We start from the raw sequence: 25,899 nt of genomic DNA, 5'->3' as shown, positions 1-25,899 counted from the left end.
CTTTTTTTTTTTTTTTTTTTTTTTTTTTTTTATGCGTGTGAGGGCAAGAAACACGATTGCAAGGGAATGAAAGAAATTGTTATGAATTTTCTTATATTATCCACCTCAATCAGACTGGACACACTTGATTTTAGTATCCAGAAGGTGCTCAACATGAGCATGGAACTACAAAAGTATACGAGAAGCTTCTGTACGATCATGCATCAAATTGCTCTACGAAAATTTACTAAAATCATCAATGAAGCTGATATAATATTTAAAGCCCCCAACTGATGGAGGTGCAGGACCCTAAACATCCGAAAAATCAGTTCCAAAGGTGACGAAGACCGATGAAAAGAACTAGTAATTGATGATTTTTTTCTAACTGACACACATTACAAATTAGCAAAGGTGACTCACTAGCACATGAAATATTATTGAGATGCTAAATTGACTTCACTACTTGAGATGAAGGATGTCCAAGACGTGCATGTCATTGGGCGTGAGTAGTAGATTTGCTCACTAAGGCGTGCTTAAGATCATCGACATTAGAGGGTTTGATAGGAAAGAGACTAGATTCACACCTCCCGTCTAGAAGACTTTTCCTCGACCGTCGATCCTTAATAGAAAAATGTCAAGGATGGTATTCAAAGAATACGTCATTATCACGGAAAAATTTATGAACAAAAAGAAGATGTTTGGAAATTTAAGGCACATGCAAAATATTTCGCAATGTAAGAGGACGAGCAACAGTATTAATTGAAGAATGACTAGTATGCAAAATCCGCAAACCTGCTCCATTACTAACTTGAAGTTGTTCACCTCCATGATAGCATTCACGCATAGTAAGATGATCCAGGTCACTAGTGATATGATTAGTGGCGCCTGTATCCCTATACCAAATTGGATCAATCTTATAGGAGGAAGTAGCCGCCAATGCTGCAGAAGAAGGTTCATCTTGATAGGACTCATCCATCCTATACCAGCAGCAAACGACAGTATGCCCCACTTTGCCTCAGATCTGGCAGGAAGGACGAGCATAAGAGTCACGACGATCCCCAGCAGGACGAGAGGGTGCGCCACCTCAAGAACGACCATGACCACAATCCCCACGCCCACGATTCTTTTGCTAACCCCCACAATCAACATAATTGGCCGAAGATCCAGGATTTAACTGAAGATCAGCCTAGTGTTGTAGTTAGCAAGCTTCAAACGCCATTAGATGTGCAAACACATCATGAAGTGTGAGGGCTTCACTCTTGGTAGTCATCGAGGTGAAAAAGGGATCATAGTCAGGGCCAAGACCAGTGAGGAGATACGTGATCATGTCATCATCCCGGAAGGCAGAGCCACTGACGGACAGCTCGGTGGCCAACCCTTTGATCTTGCGAAAATAATCTACAGCAGATAAATCACCTTTCTTGGACGTGGCGAGCTCAACACGGATCTGAACAGTGCGAGCACGAGTTGACGAAAACATCCACTATAGGGTATCCCCCGCCCCCTTGGACGTAGTAGCGGCAACCACATCGCGAAGAATCTCCTCAAACATGGAGGAGAGAAGGCCGCTAAGGACTTGTTGATCCTGATCATACCACCGATCATAGGTCGGATTAGAGACCTGGTCAGTACCAATAGCGGTTGAGGAAGGGACCAGATTGATAGGCGCGACAATGGTGCCATCATGGTAGCCTATAAGCTTCATACTCCATAGGTAGCGGAGGAGCTAGACGTGCCATATGATGAAGTTGTTCTTGGTGAGACGGATTGTGACAGCATAGTAGAGAGGGATTGGGGCAAAGGTCGATGCTATGATAGATGAGATCGTGTTGGAGATGGTGGTTGGGGAGGAGGAAGAAGGTATGGTAGACATTGTTAATGAATAAATTTTGAATAAATTTTTGCTCTAATACCATGTTAGGTTGAATGGGGCTGTGTCCTCTATGGGTCACGACCTTTTATATATATATATATATATATATAGATAGATAGATAGATAGATGGTTGTTGGGGAGGAGGAAGAAGGTATGGTAGACATTGTTAATGAATAAATTTTTGCTCTAATACCATGTTAGGTTGAATGGCGCTGTGTCCTAGGTCACGACCTCATATATATATATATATATATATATAGGAGATGTGTACAATGAAGATTACATGCATGAGCCTTGATCCACGGTAACAAACCAGGAAATCAGGAGACACAGCTCCAAGAATAGAAGATTCTCCTACAATGTATAGATATAACCTTCTACGTTTAACACGACACACACTCCTTTCCTTCCATTGATGTCAAGCAGCATGAGTATGTGCTAGCTTGTAATTAGGCTTAGGGGATACGTGAGCCCACTTAGTGAATTCATGTCGGCATGAGTTAATCGTATATATATAGAAATACTACACATCCAACCATAATTGGACGAGAAAGTAAAACTTAAGAAACAGTCACGAAAAGAAAAATCTCATTATTAATCATGATTGTATATGATTGCATTTTCTGACCCAACAATGAGGCTACTTCCCGACTATTTTCAAATACTGAAATCATGTTTACTATTTTTTCAAATAAAGGTAAGACACTATGTATAAATGGCCCACCACGGTTATGCAAATGAAGTCATTTATTATTATTATTATTTTTAGCTTCAAATGCATTTATAAACACGCAAGTCCATTACAACGTTTATAGTACATTATTTGAAACGATTTTCTCCACTTAGTAGTCGAGACATGCATGTAATGACAACCTTACGTTTTTAATGAAAAAATAGGATTGTTACACTAGTGAATGCCTCAATAAATTCAAACTCGGTGAAGTTTTGACCATATGTCTTAACAAAAAGGAAAAAATAGAGAATAAAAAAGACATATCATTACTATATCAAATTTACATAACAAATTTTACGAATTTCGATGTAGAATAATGAAAAAGGTTGAGATTTTCAATCAAGGAAAGGCTGAAAAGATTTGATTCAAAATGGCTTACTTTTACGATTTTTTATTTTAATATCGAAATGTTAATGATGAGAAAGTGAGAGTGTTGTTTGGCAAAACACCAACCAAAGCCATCACCAAATATCCATATTTGTTTTCCTTTTTTCCCGCTACTCTTCTTTACATACCTTAGGTTGCCCACTTCACACTTCCCATCGATCCATCCCATTTGGGAGTTTAGGATCCTTACTAGCACAGCATCTCGTGTCTATCTTTCTTTGGGGAACTGGTACACCACCTCGTGTCTACTCTCCTTTGGAAAACTGGCACACCAACTTGTGTTTACCCTCCTTCCTATCAATCCACCCCTTTCGGGGTCTAGGGTTCTTACTGGCACATCGCCTCGTGTCTACCCCCTTCGGGGAAGGGCCTCCTTGTTGGCACATCACCCAGTGTCTGGCTCTGATACCATTTGTAACGGCCCAGACTCACCGCTAACAGATATTGTCTTCTTCGTGCTTTCCCTTTTGGAGTTTCTTTCAAAGTTTTTAAAACGTGTGTGCTAGGAGAAGTTTCCATACCCTTTATAGAAGGTGTTTGTTCTCCTCCCTAATGGAGATAGGATCTCACATTTTTTAACCAAAGAAAACCTATTTCAAAGTAATTTTGAATACAATTTTTAACCATTTCAGTTACTCTCAAATATGTTTTCAATATTTTGTTTATAACTCATTTTAATTTGAAAAACTAAATTAATATATTAAAAATATTGTTTTGATTAATTGGGAGGTGAGATGATTCGATTAAGATTGTTTGAATTAAGGAGGAGAACAAAACACCATTTACAAGGGTGTGGAAACTTTCCTTTAGCATACGTGTTTTAAAGTTTTGAGGGGAAGTCCAAAAGGGAAAGTCCAAAGAGGACAATATCTGATGGCGGTGGGCTTGGGCTGTTACAAATGATATCAGTGCTAGACACCGAACGATGTGCCAGCCTTCTCGTTGTTCCCCGATGGGGGGTAGACACGAGGCAGTGTGCCAGTAAGGACGCTAGGCCTTAAAGGGCGTGGATTTCGTGGTGGTCCCACATATTGGAGAGTGGAATGAGTGCCAGCGAGGACGCTGGGCCCCGAAGAGGGTGGATTTGTAATGTCCCAAATTGGTTGGGGAGGAGAACAAACCACCATTTATAAAAAGAAAAGCCGAAAGAGGACAATATCTGATGACAGTGGGCCTGAATCATTACAAATAAGGCCTCTATTTTATAGCACTCTGAGAACGTAAATTTGGTCAAGGATTAAAGAAGAGAGGTAAATGACGTAATCATAATAAATATTGGCGTATGATATCGAGAATATATTAGGGTTATGAGTTTAACATATTCACCTTCTATGAATTATGAAAAGAAAGCAAAAGATAAAAGAATAGTAAGAAAGAAACAAAAGTTAAGATTATGTTTCGATTAACTTTGTATGTAATAATGAATAAATCTAGTGTGTTTGGCTAACAAAATTACTCGCTTTTCAAATAGTTATATTGATTAATAATCATTGTTTAATTGTCCGTTTAAATGTGATTATAAAAATACTTATTATTGATAAAAAAAAATTTAAAAGTTATGTGAAAGTTAATTACTTTTATGCCCTTTAATCACATAAAATTCTACATTCACACCTAAATTTCTTTATACTATGAGTAGCTACTAACGTTTTATACTCATCTCTTATGCAGAACAATAATTCTTAAAAGAAAACCTCATCCATAGTATAAATGTCAGAAAATATTTAAAACGTACTCTTCTTTGGAAAACTTAGCATAGTCTTATGTGTTTAAATACGAAATACTGAAATTTAGAAACAAAAATAAAAAAACAAATACAAAATAATTTAAAACGATGAAATGCAAAACAACCTTATTCTAACCTAAAACTAGGAAATATGAGTTTACCCTATGCACGTGTTATAGTCTCCGTTCACAATGTTGCCGTCCTCCTAAGTATTTCGAAGAATTCTCAATAAATGACTTCATTATCATTTTTTTTTTTAAGTTTTAAAATTATAAATTATAAATCTCATTTAACTTTTAATATGTTCTCGACAAATTATATATGTATTTATTTAATACATAATAATATAAAGAATTAATCTATTTGATCAGCATCGAACTCGAGTGTGTGTTTTAAATTAGAACAAGGTACCACTCTAGCAAACCTATCATTAGTTTAAACTTCTTAGTATATTTTATATACTTTTATTTGGCTCGGGTCAACTCGAGGGTTTTGTCCCATGAACCCGAAACCGAACCGAATCAGTTCGAGTTCAGAAAAATGAATCCAAGCCAACCCGAAAAGCTAATCCAACCCAACCCAACCCAACCCTTATAGTTCGGGTTAGGTTGGTCCGGGTTGTTGAGTTGTCGGGTTGAATCTACACCCCTAGTTTCTAAAATACACCTCAAACATATTGAGTAAACACTAGACCATTAGACCTTGGACAGGCCCCATAAAGGTTCAACCTTGATAGCCTTAGCACATAAAGGTTCAACCTTGATAGCCTTAGGCTTGCTAATGGGTCAACTCAAGTGCAGACATCTTGAAATGTTAGCCTTCATATCCTTGACCCTCGATAGGGTTAGCCCAAGTGGGCTTTGGCTGGCCCCTTGGCTCACCTTGTGTTATTTTGGGTTGGATTGGTCCGGGTTGTTGAGTTATCGGGTTGAATCTACACCCCTAGTTTCCAAAATACACCTCAAATATGTTGAGTAAAAACTAGACCATTAGACCTCGGACAGGCCCCATAAAGGTTCAACCTTGATAGCCTTAGGCTTGCTAATGGGTCAACTCAAGTGCAGACATCTTGAAATGTTAGCCTTCATATCCTTGACCCTCGATAGGGTTAGCCCAAGTGGGCTTTGGCTGGCCCCTTGGCTCACCTTGTGTTATTTTGGGTTGGATTGGTCCGGGTTGTTGAGTTATCGGGTTGAATCTACACCCCTAGTTTCCAAAATACACCTCAAATATGTTGAGTAAAAACTAGACCATTAGACCTCGGACAGGCCCCATAAAGGTTCAACCTTGATAGCCTTAGGCTTGCTAATGGGTCAACTCAAGTGCAGACATCTTGAAATGTTAGCCTTCATATCCTTGACCCTCGATAGGGTTAGCCCAAGTGGGCTTTGGCTGGCCCCTTGGCTCACCTTGAGTTATTTTGGGTTGGATTGGTCCGGGTTGTTGAGTTGTCGGGTTGAATCTACACCCCTAGTTTCCAAAATACACCTCAAACATGTTGAGTAAAAACTAGACCATTAGACCTTGGACAGGCCCCATAAAGGTTCAACCTTGATAACCTTACGCTTACTAATGGGTCAACTCAAGTGTGCCATGGCTGACCCCTTGAGATGTCAGCCTTCATATCCTTGGCCCTCGATAGGGTTGGCCCAAGTGGGCTTTGGTTGACCCCTTGGCTCACCTCGTGGTCAGTATTATAGCCTTAGGTCGACCATGTTCGTCCTTGTCCATCCTCTTGAGGGGTCGACCTTAAAAGCTTGGGCCGAACCCTCAACGAGTCAGCCTTTGTCGTTTGATTTGTCTAGCATGCCCTCCATTCTTGACTTGGATTTCTATGTGAGTCCACCTAGCTCAACATGTCTAATAAATTTCAACCATGGTAGGCTTGCGAGCCTTACCATAAGAGTGCATCATTTTGTACGATGCAGTAAATATGCATGTTTGTGGTTAAATTGCCCAGTTTGGGACATGCTCTTCCTAGCTGATGCAAGAGTATGCCAATGTTGGTTCTAGTAGTTTATCCGTTGAGTCTCGGGCCAGTCTGAGAGAAAGACACGAGAAGGTCCAAAGATGAGATAGTCCATAAGCATTGGATAATTGATATTTATCGTTCTTATGTTGTGAGTCTTGAAAACCGAGAGAAGGTCTGTTAGTGGGATAGTTCATAAATAGTTGTAATTTTCATATTCATTTTAGAATAGGATTATTTTTAGCGGGTCAGTCAACATCCAATCCAAAGTTTAGATCGTCATCGGGATGATGCTGAGATAAAGTGAGAGAGAAAGTCATTGAGGACCATGAGCAGTTTAAGTGGGAGAAAACGTTATGATTATACTAAAAAGAGAGTAGGCTGTGACCCCATGTACAATCAGTCAGAAGGCAACATGTAGGTGACATCCATTGGGCCACATAAAGACTAAGAAAGACAAGTTTCATGATCCAACAAAAAAGGATGACGCATTCCAACACAACAACAAAAAGACTTAAAAAGACAATGATGAAGTCAAAGATGTTAAAGAAAAAAGGGTTGGATAGGGCCTTGAGACATCACTTCAAAAGTTGGTGTTTGGGCATGGTTTCAACATGGATCTCTTATATAAAAGATGAAAGAAAAAAAAAATTATTCGGAGAGTATTTGACAAAATGACATCTACTTTAGTCAAAACGAAATGCCTCAAAATTGACTATAGGAGAGATATGGTGTCAACGCTCTACCACCCTGAAGTCTTATGGCCTAAGTGAGCTATCCCCTGGCTCATGCGTATGTCATAGTGTTGGTGGTCGTTGCAAGACGAGTGTCTTGGATCTTCCTTTAAGAATAGATTTTCAAGAACAGTGCCAGAAGACACGAGTGTGACGACATTGCGCCTTGACCCTCGAGTCTGAAGTTGGTATATAAGGTAATTTTCTAGCACGATATGTAGAATAACTTAACATGGACACGAAAGGGTTCATGCCTCAATAATTTTCAAATGGATGGACGTTTGACATGTCTCAATCATATAGTCGATTTTGTATAAACACGTTCAAGCGAACAACGAAGGTTGATGACATGTTGAGTCTCGAGATAACACCCTTTAAAGCATCAGTTGGACTTGAGAGTTTTCAATTAGTACCATCCTGAGTCAATATGTCCCAGTAAATATTGTAATGCCCCAATAAACTTGTTTGCATTAATATATCTTGATAAGCATTATAATGTCTTGATTGGTCTTAAGTACTCAAATCAATCAATAAATCTCCAGTTGGGTGTCTTAAGTTCATTTTGATCCAATGAAGGATGTAACTACATTTCATTGAAGTTATGGATCGACGTAGAAGCATGCGGGATGATAGGATGAGATGCAATATTGCATTCAAATAACTTTGGCCTAGTATAAAGGTAAGGTTGAGCATTAGGACTTGACTTAAATAGAGTCAACTCCGACTAGAATTGCAACCGAATGAAAATACATGTACAGCTAATGTGTATGGCCAAACAAAGCTCCATTTGTGCATGAGCTATGTTTGTGAGACAAAGAAAAACCTCACCGAAGATCTAACAAAGCTGAAGGGACTGAAGTTATCCTTAAGGTTGGTCTTGAGTTATGTTCGGTAAGCGAAGAAGAATCTCGCCTAAGGTCTGACGAAATCACAAATCGGGCGATAAAGTATAATGGGACTTGAGTTTTCCTTAAAGCTAGTAATGATCGTGTTAGAATCATAACACCGACACCGCACGGTTTCAATAAGCTTGTTCAACTAGACGGTATTCTTACCTTTCATCATTTATTATATTGTTTTCACCATGCTTGCACTAAGGCATAAATCATATATTCCTTTCCAAAATTAAATAATAATAATAATAAATATCATCAAAAATATTTATTAACAAGCTACCATCGTTTTCATTTGGATGAACAAATAAAAGTATTTGACTTTTAAGCTAATACCTTTTCTTATTATTTTTTTGTTTTTCAAACGGATAGAACGATAGTATGGCTCCTAATAGAAATATTTGTTTGTAACACCCATGTAATACGAGTTATGGACAATTTGAAAAAAATAGCCCTACGAAGATATTTTTGAAAAATAATCCTAAAAAAGTAAAATAGACGTTAAATTCATGGGAAGTCTAGCTTTTAAAGACCGTTCGAATTATAAGCTAAATTTATAAAAATAACCCTAAAAAGAGACCATTAACAAAAATAGCCCAAACGAGTAAATGGGAGAGCTTTCCAAATATTTGAAAAGCTAGTAACTTGGGTCATTAAACAAAATGAATTAGGGGCTAATTAAGATGATTTATGGATAATCATCAAATTATTAATTAAAAACTAAAAGAAAAAAATTAAGATAAATATCAAAATTTCCTCCACTTGGTTTTGGACAAGTGGAGGATTTTTATTGGCTAAATTCAAATGCTAAGTCCTTACCCTACTTCAAACTTTATGTATTGGGAGATGTTTTGCACCAAAGTTTCTAGGACATATATACATAGCAAAAGAATTAGTACCGCTACTGTAACATCCTAAGTCCACTATCTACCGCTAGTCGATATTGTTTTTTCTGAGTTTATCTTTTCAAACTTTTCATCAAGGTTTTTATAACGTGTCTGCTAGTGAGAGGTTTCCATACCCTTATAAAGAATGTTTTGTTCTCCTCTCCAATAGAGGTGGGATCTTACAACCCACCTCCCTTCGGGACCCAGCGGCTTTGCTGGCATTCATTCTCCTCTCTAATAAAGGTAGGATCTCACAGTTACACAGCTAAGCATAGTTTAGATCAACTCTAACAGAGTCCAATTTCACCTACAACCTTTGAAACAAGTGAAATATTGTAACCACAAACGGTAAGAAAATCTACCGAATCGACTAAAAAGGATCATAAACTAATAATAAACTTGAACCAAAACACACTAAACCAGAATGAACCAGCTTTAAACAAGCCTGAACCAAAGCTAGAAAAGTTGTATTAGACATGAACCAGAGTTGAATTGTGCCAGAGGCACTGAACCTCGTTGGACCTTGTCGCGCACAAGTGAACCTCACGCCTTTGCTTTGGGTTGAGCTGAGCATCAGGGCTAGGTTGCTAAGCTTGAATGTTTGGGCTTTGGGCTAATAGGCTAAACTTGAGTTGAGATTGGGCTATACCTGAACTTAGTTGCCTTTGAACTATTTCTTCTCTACTCATTAACTTAGGCCTTTGTACTTCTCCTTTGGTGAAGGTTTACAAGGGTCGCGTGATCCCACGTTGATTAGGGAGAAAAACGAAACATTTTTTATAAAAGTGTGAAAATCTCTCTCGAGCAGATGTGTTTTAAAATCCTTGAGAGGAACCTCGAAAGGGAAAACCCAAAGGAGACAATATCTTCTCGGGTAAGCTTGGAACATTACAAATTTAGAGAAAGAAAAGAGATTATTATCAATGGCCTGAACGAATGAGAATCAATAGAGTTTTCAATAAAGAAATTGTGTCAATAACGACCTAAATCATGAATATAATTGCATGAATTTCGATTGATGACTTCTCTTAAAATGTTGATTCCGAAACTTGAACAATGGAGCCTCACTGTCTCATTGTGTGACAACCCACTTTTCGAGACTTCGAATCACAAATTACAACATAGACTCGAGGATAAAATTATTCCTTTTTAAAATAGATGACTCAGATATTCAAAATATTAGAAATATAAATTTATATTAAGTATTTGAAACGTATCATACGTGTCCATGAAAATTATACAAATGTTTACAAATAAATATAGTATTCTAAAATGATATTAAAATACAAAACACGGACAATGATATAGATCTAACAGCCTTTGCAACTGCACAACTCCTGCACACTTTTGCCATTAAATTATCCATAAAAAATTGTTGCTTTGGCTGAGTGGTTAAGGCGTGTGCCTACTAAGTACATGGGGTTTTCCCGCGAGAGTTTGAATCTCTCACGCAATGGTTTTCATTTTTTTAAAAGGGTTAAAAGCAGTAATGGAAAGTTCTTAAACAAACGTGTTTGATAAGCCGCCTCCCGGATCCAACTCGCGTGCAACTTAGCTGAGCTGCTTCCCTTGTAGTCAGTTTGTGTATATTCGATGGTTCCTCTTGGATTACCTGTCTTGGACCCTATTTTACTGTTTCAAACCCTTTCCTTCCATTATGGACCCTCTCGGTGCTATTTTTCACGTTATTGGGTGTGCTGAAGGTCAGTATGCGGAATGTTTAGCCAATTTAAAGTATTATGATAAAAAACCAATTTGATTAATTGATGTCGTTAGGTGAATTAAATCATTTAATATGTCTTAACACAATGTTGTGATACTCTTTAGGTGGAATTGAATTCTAAGAAGCGTGGCTAGTGACACAATCGCACTTTCGAAGGCAACAGACTAGCAATTGTGCGGCACTCACTTTCCAACGACAAGTGAGCTAAGCCAATTTGTTCTTGCGTCGCCTACGGCAGGGCAACGTATGATTAAGCCTCTAGCCTCGGTTTTAAAAGAAGCTTTTAGAAAACGAGGAGAGAGAGAGATTTTAGAAAGAGACGTTATATAAGCAAGTAAGAGAAAGATAACAACGGCTTAGCATATATAACCTTGGGTAGGGAGAAGTTGACAACTTGTCATATCCCCCTACAGTACATTCTGAGGCATTTCATGTCTGGCAGGCCTAGACATGATATTTTTGAGGTGTCATACGCCCTAGAACTGCAAAAGGAAAAATACTAGAATGGAAAGACATGACAAGGGTTTAGCTTGTCATGGGCATGCGGCCATGGGCAACACGCCCTGGACAAGCATGACCGTGACATCCTCCCCCACCTAATTGGTTGACGTCTCTGTCAACCGACTACTTTCAAACCTTGCGATGTGGGTGGCAGCGGAGTTCAGATCTTCGGCGCGTTCCCAGCTGGTTTCCTCTGTAGGGAGATTCTTCCATTTTACAAGGAATTCACGAATCGTCCGTACAAGTCTTCCTATCTTCCTAATCCTGTCGGCTAGGATCTCCTCTACTTCTTTGGTTTCTCTTTATTTCAGATCGATGCTCGGTCTCGTGATTGCATTTCGTTGGTCGTCGTCTGGGTCGGGGTAGTAGGGCTTCAAGTTGCTCACATGAATTACTGGGTGGATTTTCATCCATGCGGGTAGTGCGACTCGGTAGGAGGTAGCCCCGATCTTGTTAAGGACTTCAACCGGGCCTTCATATTTTCGAACTAGTCTCTGGTCCTTTCGGCTGCGAAATCTGATCTGTTCTGATTTCAGCTTGATGAGAACTTGATCTCCTGCTCGGAATTGAAGGGGGCGACGCTTCTTGTCCGCCCACTTTTTCATATGCTTGGAAGCCTTCTCTAAATATGCCCGGGCTATATCTGTTGTCTGCTTCCATTCTTTTGTGAAGTTTTGAGCCTGAGGATTTTTTCCTGCATAAGGATGATCGATAATATAGGGTAAGGCCGGTTGTCGTCCACTTACAATTTCGAAGGGACTCTTTCCCGTATACGAGCTTGTCTGACAATTGAAGCAAAATTGGGCGACATCTAATAGTTGTATCCAGTTCTTCTGGCAAGTGTCGACGAAGTGACGTAAGTATTCTTCGAGCAAGCAATTGAACCGTTCTGTCTGTCCATCGGTTTGAGGGTGATAACTCGAGGAGATGTTTAAGGTTGTTCCAAAGAAGGCGAATAACTCAGTCTAGAATGTCCCAATGAATCTTCCATCCCTATCACTGATGATGCTCGACGGAATGCCCATAACTTTACAATGTGTTTGAAAAATAGTTGGGCTGTGAGTTCTGCCGAGCATAATTTGGGAGTGGAGACGAACGTCGCATATTTTGAGAATCGGTCTACGATAACCAAGATGGCGTCATACTCCCCGACTTTTGGGAGGTGTGTTATGAAGTCCAGAGACACACTTTCCCAGGGTCTTGTTGGTACAGGCAGAGGTTCCAAGAGTCCTGAGACTTTAACTTTCTCGACCTTATCCTGTTGACAGATGTGGCACGTCTTGGTGTATTGCATGATGTCGTCTTGCATGTTTGGCCAAAAGTACCCCTTTTTTATTAGGACGTATGTTCTTTGCCACCCAGGGTGGCCGGCCCATAGGGTATCATGACATTCTTGAATGAGCTTCTTCCTCAGTTCCCCCGCTCTTGGGACGTACAATCTGTTTCCTTTAGTCATCAGGAGGTCTCCCTCAACCCAAAACTGTCGTGTTTTCCCAGCTTTAGCTAGTTCGACGACGGCTTTGGCCGATGGGTCTTTATGCAGATGTTCTTTGATGATATCACGCATCGATCCATCGATCTTACTTGAGTGAATATGAGCTAGCATGCACAGGGCCGCATGTTCGCCCTTCCGACTCAGTGCGTCAACTGCTTGATTACTTTTCCCTGCTTTGTGTTCGAACTTGAAGTCGAATTCGGCCAACGCCTCCTGCCACCTGGCTTGTTTTGCCGTCAATTTCGGTTGATCGAAGAAGTGGCAAATGGCGCTATTATCCGTCTTCACCACGAACTGTGATCCCAAGAGATACTGTCTTCAGACTCGTAGGCAATGGACAACAACCAGCATTTCTTTCTAGGATACAGTGTATCTCCGTTCGGCATCGTTGAGTTTTTGACTTTCGTAAGCGATGGGGTGGCCTTCCTGAATAAGGACCCCACCTAGGGCAAAGTCGGAAGCATCTGTTTCTATTTCAAATGGCTTTGTAACATCTACCAACCCGAGGACAGGACCCCTCGTCATGGTTGTTTTCAGATCCTCGAAGGTCATTTGACAATTATTTGACCACGACCAAGGGTGGTCTTTCTTCAACAGCTCTGTCAATGGGGCAGCACGTCGTGAAAGCCCTTCGACGAACCGCCTATAGTAGTTGGCTAATCTTAAGAAGGACCGCACCTCGGATACGGAAGTAGAAACCTTCCATTCCTGGATAGCTTTTATCTTATCGCTATCTATGCTAATCTGTCCACATTTGATGACATGTCCAAGGAAGTTGATGCATGTTTGTGCGAAAGCATATTTTTCTTTCTTGACATATAGTTGGTTCTGCCGCAGCTTGTCAAACACCAGTTTCAAGTGCACTTTGTGTTCCTCCAAGGTTTTGCTGTAGACAACTATGTCGTCGAGGTATACTATGACGAACTGGTCCAAGTATTCGTAGAAAACTTAGTTCATCAACGTGTAGAAAGTAGCTTGGGCGTTTGTCAAGCCAAAGGGCATTACTAGGAATTTGAAGGCCCCATATCTTGTTACACACGTCGTCTTGGGCTTGTCCCCCTCGACAATACGTACTTGGTAATACCCTAATCGCAAGTCCAACTTCGTGAAGTATTTGACCCCGTGAAGCTGGTCGAACAAGTCGGATATTATCGGTAGTGGATATTTGTTGCGTATCGTCACCTTGTTTAAGGCTCTATAGTCTATGCACAGACGCAACGTCCCATCCTTCTTCTTCTGGAACAGTACGGAGGCCCCGTAAGGTGCCTTTGCCAGGTGGATGAATCCCGCCGTCAACAACTCATCCAGTTGTTTCCTCAATTCGGCTAGCTCGGGCGGAGCAATCCAGTATGCGTTCTTTGCTGGCGGTTTAACCCCGGGGAGGAGTTCGATTTCATGATCAATGCCTCGACGAGGTGGTAATGTTTGGGGTAAGCTCTCTAGCATTATGTCAGCATAACTGTTTAGTACCTCCTTGATTTCATTTAGGACAGTTTCTTCGGTGGTCGCTTCTTCCATCAGTGGTATGGCCATAAATGTAGGTTTCTCTCGTGCGAGTCCCCTTTTTAATTGTATGGCCGAGATCATTCGAATATTACGTGGTTGCTTGATGCTTGCAGGTATTACTGTGGGGTTGCGGTCGGTGATCACCAAACATTTCGCCAGTGGCATTGGGATCACTTTGTGTTCCAGGAGGAACTCCATCCCAAGTACCACGTCGAAGTCGTCCATGCGAACCACGACAAGGTCTAGCTCCCCTGTCCAATCCCCTATTTTGAAGGGGACTCTTTTGGAAACTCCCACAATAGGCAAGGCCTCGGAGTTGACAGCTTTCATTTTCCCCGGGTCCTTTCCTATGGTGAGTCCCAATCTTCGGGTTTCTTGATCAGCGATAAAGTTGTGGGTTGCTCCTGAATCTATCAGAGTGCTCTTGCTCGGTTGAGAATTTATTGCCGCATCTACGAACATGAGTCCTTTTTCTATTATTTCCTTCGATTCGACCTTCCGTTGGAGGGCTGACAAGAATTTAAGCGCGCCCATTCGGGGATTGTCTTGATCTTCCTTCTTGTCTAACATAGACTCTACCCTTGCGTCATTGCTCTCTTGAATAGACACTTGGATCGCAGTGAGAGAGGCCCGATGAGAACAGTAGGATACTTTGTGGGAACCTTTATATAGCATGCATTGTAAAGGCGTCGTCGGGTGGTTCCTTTGATGGTAAGGTCCTCGAGATGTCCCCGCTTGATTGTTCTGAGGAGGTCTATCCGTCCATCCGCTTAGTCTGTCGTTACCTCCGTTCGGTCTGTTGGGACTTCCATTTCGATGACCTGGTGGCTTGTATGTTTTGCCCCCAGTGTTTGGGGCTGGTGTCGTTCTTCACGGCTTTCATGGTCACTTCAATTTGAGTGCTCATGGAGGCCATCCTTTCTTGGATGTCGTCGATTGTTGTTCTGAATTCATCAGCTAATCCATTGAACAAACTCATCATTGTATTTTGTAGCACGTCGAACTATTCGCCACACCCCTCTTTGTGCGCGACAGAGCTATCTGGACTACCAGACGGTTTTGGGCTGCTCGTAGAAGCAACTCTTTCTTCGAGCGAGGTCACTCGAAACATCAGTTCTGTGATTGGCAACCCATCCAGGCGGTTGCCCATTGCGTCGATTTCTACGACTTTCCCACTCAATTCGGTCACCCGTGCTTCTAGAAAGCGGAGGGTGTCAGGGACTTCTTTGAGGAACAACATTTCCTCCTCTATTAGCGTAAGCCGGTCGGCTTGTGCTTTGGGTGTCGACTTTGTAGCCGACATGATTTCGGTCTTTACGATGTTACGGAGCTAACAAAGCTCTAATACCACTTGACACAATCGCACTTTCAAAGGCAGTGGACTAGCGATTGTGCGGCACTCACTTTCCAACATCACATAATCATGACAACCTCATTTCATCCCAAAATCATGACAACCTCATTTCACTATCCACGTGCTATAGTCTCTATTCGCCATGTGTCATCCTCCGTACATGTGCGTTTTGCCTTCACCTAAAAAATAATGTTTTTTCTATTATATGTTTGAATTTTAAAACTTTTTGAAATTTAAACTTCTAAAATTAACATAAAATTTATAATTTTATTATTTCCACAAACCATCTTATCATGTTTTTCATTTTTTAACATTTTATTTAATTTAAAATATTTGAGCTTACGTTAATTAAAATTTGGATTTGGTAGCAAGATTCTGTCCAAAATCCTAGATTTCAACCGACAAAACCCTATATTTCAACCGACAAAATCATTTGTCACGGAGCATTCTCCACTACTTTAAAACCCTGTTTTTAGAAAATACATCAAACATGTTTATCTCTCTCTTTTATTTCTTTTTATAGATTTTGATATTTTTGTCCTTTTGTGTCCACTTAAATTTTACTTCTTTTCTCACAAATTTTTTATTATATGTTTCGAAGACAAGACGCTTCTACACCGGTGATGACTTCACAGTGGTGGCCAAAGTAGTAAAGCAAGGTAGACACGTTCATGTTATTTGTAGCACTTAGGTTAACTGAGGACCTTGTTTTACTTAAATTTCATGTTCTTTGTTTTCTGCTGTATTTGTATGAACGATTTTATCATGAACATATAAGTCCACGACATTATTTGGAAATTTTTTAAAAGATTTTTTCGCGTTACGTAATTAAGTAATGTCTGTAGTAGCAACTTTATTTGAGTTATAAAAATAAAGTCGTTATAACTGATATCAGAGTTTTAAGTTATAGATTTCATAGATTAGCCTATCTGTAGGTTAAGAATGTTTCTATGGTCCTACAGTAGAGTATCGTCACCGTTAGGTATGCCCTACGAAAGATATTAAACGATTATGTTAATGTTGTAGGTTGTTGATCTATGTGTGTGTAATGCAATGTTATGTATGGTATATTTGTATGCTGCAAATTGTAGACTACGTGATGTATTAATGAATTCAGAACTTGTTTAAACTTAGCGGGATTTGTATTATGATTGTGTGGTTATAGTGTCGTGTAAAGTAATAGGCTTCTTAATACTAGTATACGCATGAAAAGGACTTGCTAAGGAAAGTTAGGTTTTTAGTTAAGGGTCTCGCAACATGGTTAAATGATACCACATATGACCATAGAGATTAAAAAAAAGATGTACCCACATATACTAGTATGGTACACAACAATTCCTTATATGTTGCTATAAATATTTAAGGTGGTTGTGTCAAAGGAAAATTTTACCGCTACAACGTATGTGAATATGAAACTTTAGTGTTAGTATGAATATGAAAAATAGTGTTATGGACTTACCAAATGGAAAACTTACGAGCTAACCTCATGAAAGATCAAATATTGTATACTTGAACTGACTTGTGAACGTTATGTCATCCCTAAAGTGAACTAGCCATGATATCTTGCTAATTTGATCCTATTTCAGACTGATTCTTAGAGACTTCCTCTTGGTTAAAAATAAAAAATAAAACGTCGTCAATCGTTAATTGAGGACAATGACATTAGTCTCCGCTAAGTACCAAATTGATTAGACACACTTTCACTACCCACGTGTCCTATGATCCTTGCACGTATCATATGTATGAATGATATGTTATGTTATATTATGTTATGCTATATTATGTCATGCTATGCTATGCTATGCCATGCCACGTTAGGTTCTGTGATGCCATGATTAGTTATGTTATATTATGTTATGCTATATTATGTCATGCTATGCTATGCCATGCCACGTTAAGTTCTGTGATGCCATGATTAGTTATGTTATATTATGTTATGCTATATTATGTCATGCTATGCTATGCCATGCCACGTTAAGTTCTGTGATGCCATGATTAGTTATGTTATGACGTTATCATGTCATGCTATAAAAAAATTCACCTTCTATACGTTACAGAATGTATAAGAAATATGTAGGCATAATTCACATATTTAATATGTTATAGATAAATGGAGGTTTGTCTTGCACCATACATTATACCATAATTAAAAGTTATGGGGACTTCATGCATACTTATGTGTCATGTGCATTGAGATACTTTCCGGTTATGATAAGTACGGATGAGTATATTATGACTGATGATTCGTGATGTTTATGTTTTTCATGATGTCATGCGGACCTTTTACCTCCGTGGTGTTGGACACAACCCATTAACGAGTGCTAGATCGACGAGTTAGGCATAGTGGGTGTGTGAGCCCGTCTGGTGGGCCCATGCTCGCACACAAGGGCCATGTGAAGAGCAAAAGTAAACATCCAACTTTGCCTAAATTGGAAAGCTACCTAAGGCATGTTATGATGTTTTTAAATGATAGGTACCTCCATGTTTCAAGTGTTTGCATTTCCCAAAATCAAGTCATGTGCTACTGATGCATGTTAGGTAAAGGTACATCATGCTTGTACAAGTGGCATTGCAATTGAGGGAATGAAACATTTTGTCTTTCTATAGTCTTAGGTTAAATAGGGCATTGAATTATTTTTCCTTTTCGTTTCAAATGCTACACTATTTATTTTTTCGCTTTATCGTTTTCTTGGTGTTGCTTATAAGGTTTTCCTTCAAACGTTTATGTCCATGGAATCATTTGAAATTATTTGAAATGAATATTTAATATGCATGAATCCTATGAGGTTTATACCAAGGTCGTGCCTCGAAGATTTTGAAATATGATGATAATGATGAGAGACTAGCAGAAACAACTAACTAGGAGACTTAGAGAATTTAAGACTATTTTGAGGGTTGGAGGTCTAGATAAGACCAAGAACCAGGAAAAAGTAGAATGAAAGAACCTAGGGTGTAGCTTAGGAAGATGCCTATACGAGGGAAACGAATGCCCAAAAGAGAATAAGATACCGAACGCATGAACAAGATCAATAAGACTTAATAACGAAATATAAACTACCAACAGGCTGCTTACTAAGTATATTTTATATACTCGTCCCGGCTACTTCAACTTTCTTTTCAAGTAGAGCTTGACGTAGCAGTCAAGGCAAATGCACACATGGACTGTTGGCTATAAAGAGTTCCATCGCACTTAAGTCCAAAGTCCTTTTTACTATACCTTTAAATTTTGTATTTCATGTACTTTTAAGTAGTTTGATCTTTGTAAAATCAAAATTTTCATTATTATTTTAATCAAATTTCAAAGTGCATGTATAAATGCTTTAAATTGTACGCATTTTTCTTATTTCTACGTCAGTGAGTAGCGGTTCGTGACTCAAGTCCTTCGAAAAGCGGGTCAGAGCGGGAGCCATAAAGTTTATTATTTAATTAGTTTCAAATCGACCTTTTTAAGTTTGTGTTTGATCTACAGAAAACTTTAACGAACACAAAATTTAAACATTTGAAATTTATTAGACATATTGAGCCAAATGGACTCACATAGAAATAGAAATCCAAGTCGAGAATGGAGGATATGCTAGACAAATCAAACGACAAAGGCTAACTCGTTGAGGGTCGACCTAAGGTCGACCCCTCAAGAGGATGGCCAATGACAAACATGGTCGACCTAAGGCCATAATACTGACCACGAGGTGAGCCAAGGGGTCAGCCAAAGCCCACTTGGGCTAACCCCATCGAGGGCCAAGGATATGAAGGCTGACATCTCAAGGGGTCAGCCATGGCACACTTGAGTTGACCCATTAGTAAAAGGTTCTCAAGGTTGACCATTAGGTCTAATGGTCTAGTCTGATGTGTATTTTGGGAACCATTCTGCTTGTGGCTACCCAATTTTAAAACTCCTGACCTAGGCCCAAGCCAAGGGCTAGATGAGGCCTATCTCAAGAGAAGGGTAGCTATTGTAGATGGATTTAACCAAGTGGGCTTAACTAGAAATCCAAGTCGTGAACGTAGGGTAGCCCAAGCAAATTTGATAGTGAAAGCCTAGTAGGTAGCTCACTTGGGAGACTACCTCACACAAGGGGTCAACCAAATCCCAATTGGGGTTGCTCTAAAGCCACGAAGGTCGACTTTGTTGGATGTGGCCTACGGTAAAAATATCTATACAAATAAGTGAAGCACTATTTGAGGTGAGAGGTTCTATGAACGGAACAACGTTAAGCACTGTACTTTTCAATCCTTTTTGTTGTTTTGAATAAAACATACATTTGAAGACTGTAAGTAAAACCGACTTTTGACCAAATTGTAATTACGAATAACTTGTAAATAATCGACTCATAATATTAATGAATATAACTTGGTCAGTAGTGCATAAGAGTGTAACTTTGGAGTGACTTACCAAAAATTACAACTTCCATCGGTTCCACCCGATCAACTAGGTAATATTTTCATAAAATGGGTCTTAATGAGGAAACTTTTCATATGATAATGAACATTTTAATAGGCTATAAATTATTGTAGGTTATCAAATGATATCAATCTTCCACATAATTGGTATATCAGATACACCAATCATGAAAATATTGACAATTTTACATAAGATAACTTTGTTGACTGAACTTTTTTAATCAAACAAAAATTGATGGCCCTCATAAAGCCTAGCTAGCTAGGTATCTATTGTTTAAAACTTTTACACCCATTGAAAGAATCGAGTCTAGATTTCACTAGTTGGAACAAATATTATATGCCCATTTCAGAAACATGATAAAGTTTTCTTTGAATGAGTTAAAAAATATAATGATGTAGGCACAATTTTAATATACTTTATTGGGTATATTATTTACCAGTTGTTTTCACCATTTCTGTCCATTTTTTGTGAGATCCTACTTCAGTCAGAGAGGAGAACGAAGCATTCTTTATAAGGGTCTGGAAACCTCTCCCTAGTAAATGCGTTTTTAAAAACCTTGAGTGGAAACTCGGAAAGAAAATTCTAAAGAGAACAATATCTGCCAGTGGTGGGCTTGGGCCTTACAAATGGTACCAGAGCGATGTGCCAGTGAGGAGATTGAGCCCTGAAGGGGGGTGGACAAGAGGCGGTTTGTCAGCAAGGACACTAGACCTCAAAAGAGAGTGGATTGGGGATTCCCACGTTGATTGGAGAAGGAAACGAGTGTCAGTGATGACGCTGGACTCCGAAGGGGGGTGTATTGTGAGATCCCACATCGATTGGAGAAGGGAACGAGTGTCAGGGAGGACACTGGGCCCTGAAAGGGAGTGGAGTGGGGGTCCCAATCGATTGGAGAAGGAAACGAGTTGGGCCCCGAAAGGGGGTGGATTGTGAAATCCCACATCGTTTGGGGAGGAGAACGAAACATTTTTTATAAGGGTGTGGAATGGAAACCTCTTCCTAGCATACGGGTTTTAAAAAATTTAAGGTGAAGTTCAAAAACGAAGGCCCAAAAAGACAATATCTGCTAGGGGTAGGCTTGAGTACAACGAGAATTATGAAGTACAAATGATACTCAAGAAGAGATCCGAAAGGACATTAGAGGAAGACAAAGAGGGTTTGGATGAAGAGATAATGAGAATTATAAAGTTGTCTTTTGATGAATGTGGTTAGTAATGAGACAAGTATAGTTGATTTTCATGCAAGTGTTTATGAACGGATATGATTAAAAAATCTATGTAGTTCTTAGAGATTTGTGATGCAGCTATCTAGCTCAAGAGATTCATACAAAATGTAGTAGTAAAGAATCTACCATAGGAACCGTTTTAGTAGTGAATAAGGATAAAGGTAAAGTCGATTCTAAGTAGTAGTAAAAAAAAAAGCTACCTAGTGTATGATCCTTTAATTTGTGTTTAGAGTCATGCATATGGACATTCATTAAAACGGGTACTAGATCTAGTCACTCATGATCATCAAAATAATGTTAATATCTGGTCCGGTGAAGCCCAACATTCTATGAGCGCATTGTTTATGTATTTTAGAAAATTTAGGTATTATAGGAATAAATATACTACATATTTTAGAAAAATAGTATTTTAGGAATAAAGATGCTAGATATTTTATTTTAGTAAAGTGATTTTCGTATTTTAGGAATAAAGATAGATTAAAATATCATCACTAGCACAACAAGGTCAAGTCCAATAATCTATGAGTCAATTGTTTGTGCATCTTAGGAAAATGATGCATTTGAGGAACAAAGATACTTACATATTTTATGAAAATGATTGAGGTATTTTAACAATAAAGGTTATTAATTATTTTAAGAAAATTAGTTAGGTATTTTAAGAATAAATGGTTAGATATTTAGGAATAAATTATCTAGCCTCTCCCATAAATGCCCATCCACTCTCCCAATATTTTCCTCCTACCAAATACAACGCATAGGGTGTACTAGTATTATACAAAGTGTCTTGTAATCTCTTTTCGATTTGTGGTGATAAAGACCGCAAGTGTTTCCTACAAAGAGTTGTGTTCAAGAATCTGGTATCAAAGCGAGGATAGTGTAGGTTTTCTAATCTCTTAGAATTCTAAGTATGCGATGTCATTTCAGCTCTGTCTGATCTTCCACATCAGAAACAATTTCTTGAGATTACTAGTGAGTGAGTTTTTTTGTGTCGTGACTCTACAAGTTTTGTGTAAAAAAAAGACTTGTTTGGTATTACTAAGGTGTTGTCAACACGATGAATGATTTTCAAATCGTTGGAGAAATTAAGAATCTCAACAACAACAACTACAACACGTGAGCAACATGCATGATGTCCTATTTACAAGGACAGAACTTTTGGGAGGTCGTTGACGGGAGTAAAACTATGCCGCTAGAGGAGGATTCTAACGGCGCCTTGCGCAAATGGAGAAACAAAGCACGCAAAGCAATGTTTGCCTTGAAGACCACAATCGAAGAAGAGATGTTAGAGCATAATTGGGATAATAAGACACCAAAAGAAGCATGGGGCACGTTCGTGATGCTGTTCTCAAAGAAGAATGATACGAGGCTACAATTTATGGAGAATGAGTTGTTATCAATTTCACAACTTGACAAGACAATTGCTCAGTACTTCCACAAAGTCAAGTCAATTTTTCGGGAGATTACTGAACTAGACCCAAAATCCGCCATTGGAGAAGTTCAAATAAAGAGGACCATTATTCACAGATTGCGACCAAGATATAGAAGTTTCGTTATTGCTGTACAAGGATGGTCTGCTCAACCATCACTTATAGAGTTTGAAAATTTGTTAGCTAGTCAAGAAGTCATGGCTAAACAAATAGGAGACATCACATTAAAGGGTGAAGAAGAAGCACTGTACACAAGTGAAAGTCGGAGCAACAATAAGCTGTCTACCAAACATGGATACAAAAATGGTGACAAAGGACGAAGTCAGCAAGGAACTGCACAACCAGGGAGAGCTCAGAAAAACGACAACAAGAGCTCTCAAGGGAAGAGATTTGAAGGTATTTGCTACAATTGTTGGAAGAAGGGCCACATGTCCAAAAATTGATGGTCCAAGAAAAAATCAGTCAAAAGCAATGTAGCGTCCTCTAACATGGAGATGGAGGAAGAATGAGGTGCAGAGGTACTATATGCAATTGAAGAAAACGAGCTAGCACTCATGGCGATGATGGGAGAGCATATCGATTATGAGAATGACTGAATCGTTGATTCACGGTGCTCAAAGCACATGACTGGCGATTAGAGAAAATTGCAAGACCAGAAAGAGTATAAAGGAAGTCGTATGGTATGCACAACAAATAACACACATCTGTCAATGGCTTAGATTGACAATACAACAATCATGCCTGACAATAAATCTGATATAGTGTCACTACATAATGTTTATCATGTACCGGGTATAAAGAAGAACTTTTTGTCAGTGTCACAACTAACAACATCAGGAAACTACGTCTTGTTTGGGCTAGAAGATGTGAAGGTCTATGAAGATGTTAAGATAATAGGAAAGACAACAATGGAAGGGCGAAGACTGGATTCCGTCTATGTCCTATCTATAGAATTTGCCTATGTTGACAAGACGTGGAAGAATGAGACAACAAATTTATGGCATGCAAGATTGGGACATGTTGGCTACCACAAGTTGAGGTTGATTATTGAGAAATTCATGCTCAAAGGTCTACCTCAACTTAAAGTCAAAACAGACATTGATTGCGCTTGATGTCAATATGATAAAACTCATCAATTACCATACAAAGAATCAAATTTCAAAGCAAAGAAACCATTAGATTTAAGTCACTTTGATTTGTCCAGTTAAACAAGCATCAATCAACGAAATGTGGTATATGGTTACGTTCATAAAGAAAGAATCGACATCTTGCAAAAATTTGTCAAAACATGTTACATGCGAAGAATGTTCCAGGAAGATTTTGGGTTGAAGCTATGCGAACTGTTGCCCATGTGAACAACAAACTTCCCCAACAAAGGCTAGGGTTCGTCTCATCATTTGAGATACTATCGGACATGAAACCTACAGTTAACAACTTTCGAGTATTTGGTTGTGTTTTATGTATTTGTGTCTAGCAAGTTTGACAATAAAGCAATCAAATGTATATTTGTTGGATATGACAATCAAAGGAAATGGTGGAAGTGTTGTGATTCAACAAGTGGAAAATACTATACATCAAGAGATGTAGTTATCGATGAAGCATCTTCATGATGGTCTTCAAAGAAGAAATTTTTACCAGATTCAAACAACATCGAAGTAATTCTAAAACAGAAGATAGTGGAGCAAACTACACACACTTAGCCAAATGTTGATGTGCCTAAAGATCCAAGTGACATTGATGTTGATGAGCAAAAAGTGACTCAATCAAGCAAATCTAATGAAAAAGAAACAACACATCAACAACTTAGGCGATAAAAAAGAATATGAAAGTCAAATATTAAGTATGCCGACGAAGCTATTGTAGAAGATAGAGTTAATGAGCCAGAGACATATGAAGAAGCATCACACTCAGTTGGACAGAAAGCGATAAGAAAAAGAATAAATCAAATAGGTGGGTGAAGGAAAGAACAGATTTTTCACGACGGAAGACTCTTAACAATATTTCTGTTAAGGAAAAAAAAAACTTTGGGATTGCTAAATAACAAACGAAATAATAAAGCAACGGAACCATCATAGTATTTATTTTTAAATTACTAAAAAAAAAAAAGGAAGGGTGGTTATTGGATAATTTACTGTTCTGGGTCTGATAGATCCTCCATTTTCTATTCCTTCGATGGAAGGTAAAAACGAATTCCATTGTGGAGCCGTATGCACTGCACAAAGGATGCCTGTACGGTTGTTAATCCTATCTTTTTTATTCTCTTTGACTCATCATGATCATGCGAGATAGAGAAAACCATTTATTAAATCATCAGGGTAATGATCCATCAACCTGCTAGTTCTTTTTATGAGGGACAAACGGGAGAATTGATCCTGGAAGCGGGAGAACTACTGACGCTGCGCGAAACCATCACAAAGGTTTATGTACAAAGAACAGGCAAACCCTTATGGGTTGTATCCGAAGATATGGAAAGGGATGCTTTTATGTCAGCAAAAGAAGCCCAAGCTCATGGAATTGTTGATGTTGTAGCGGTTGAATAAAAAATAGCGGGGATTTCACGCAAAAATCCGAAATTTGAGATTTTCTCTTCTTACCGGGGGTTAATATAATATTTTCTATTACTATTAATCCTATTAATTATTAATATCGAATATAGAAGTAATTCATAATCATCCGGTTAGGATTGATCTAAACCAACTCATTATGTATACAATTCAACATGCCAACTATTAAACAACTTATTAGAAACACAAGACAGCCAATCAGAAATATCACCAAATCGCCCGCCCTTCGGGGATGCCCTCAGCGTCGAGGAACATGTACTAGGGTGTATGTGCGACTCGTTCAGACCATGGACCGGGACAAAAGAAAGTACAAAATTTTTCCCGTATCAGTGATAAATACCAGTGAATAGGATAGAATGAATGGAAGAACTCCGTTCACTACCTAAAAATAAATAAAAAAGATTTATCGTATCCTTTTATTGTGTATCAAATTTATGGTTTCTATTGGTGCAAATCCAATCATCTCAATTTGCAATTTTAGATGAGAAAGAATTCCCCATTGGTAACAAATGCTTATCCA

The 25,899-nt window shown here is 38.9% G+C and overlaps 2 non-coding genes across 2 annotated transcripts; one reads left to right on the top strand and one right to left on the bottom strand.

The window, feature by feature from the left end:
• Positions 1-1,184: 1,184 nt before the first annotated feature.
• LOC111436693 lies at positions 1,185-1,324 on the bottom strand. Its single transcript, XR_002709306.1, has one exon. It is a non-coding gene; the product is annotated as a small nucleolar RNA Z247 (small nucleolar RNA).
• A 9,232-nt stretch (positions 1,325-10,556) lies between these two features.
• Positions 10,557-10,638, top strand: TRNAS-ACU. Its single transcript has one exon. It is a non-coding gene; the product is annotated as a tRNA-Ser (tRNA).
• Positions 10,639-25,899: the final 15,261 nt, after the last annotated feature.

Source organism: Cucurbita moschata, unplaced genomic scaffold, assembly GCF_002738365.1.
Source record: "Cucurbita moschata cultivar Rifu unplaced genomic scaffold, Cmos_1.0 Cmo_Scf00058, whole genome shotgun sequence".
NCBI lineage: Eukaryota > Viridiplantae > Streptophyta > Magnoliopsida > Cucurbitales > Cucurbitaceae > Cucurbita > Cucurbita moschata.
Note: the sequence above shows the minus strand (reverse complement) of the source record. Positions and strands in the feature narration are given on the sequence as shown.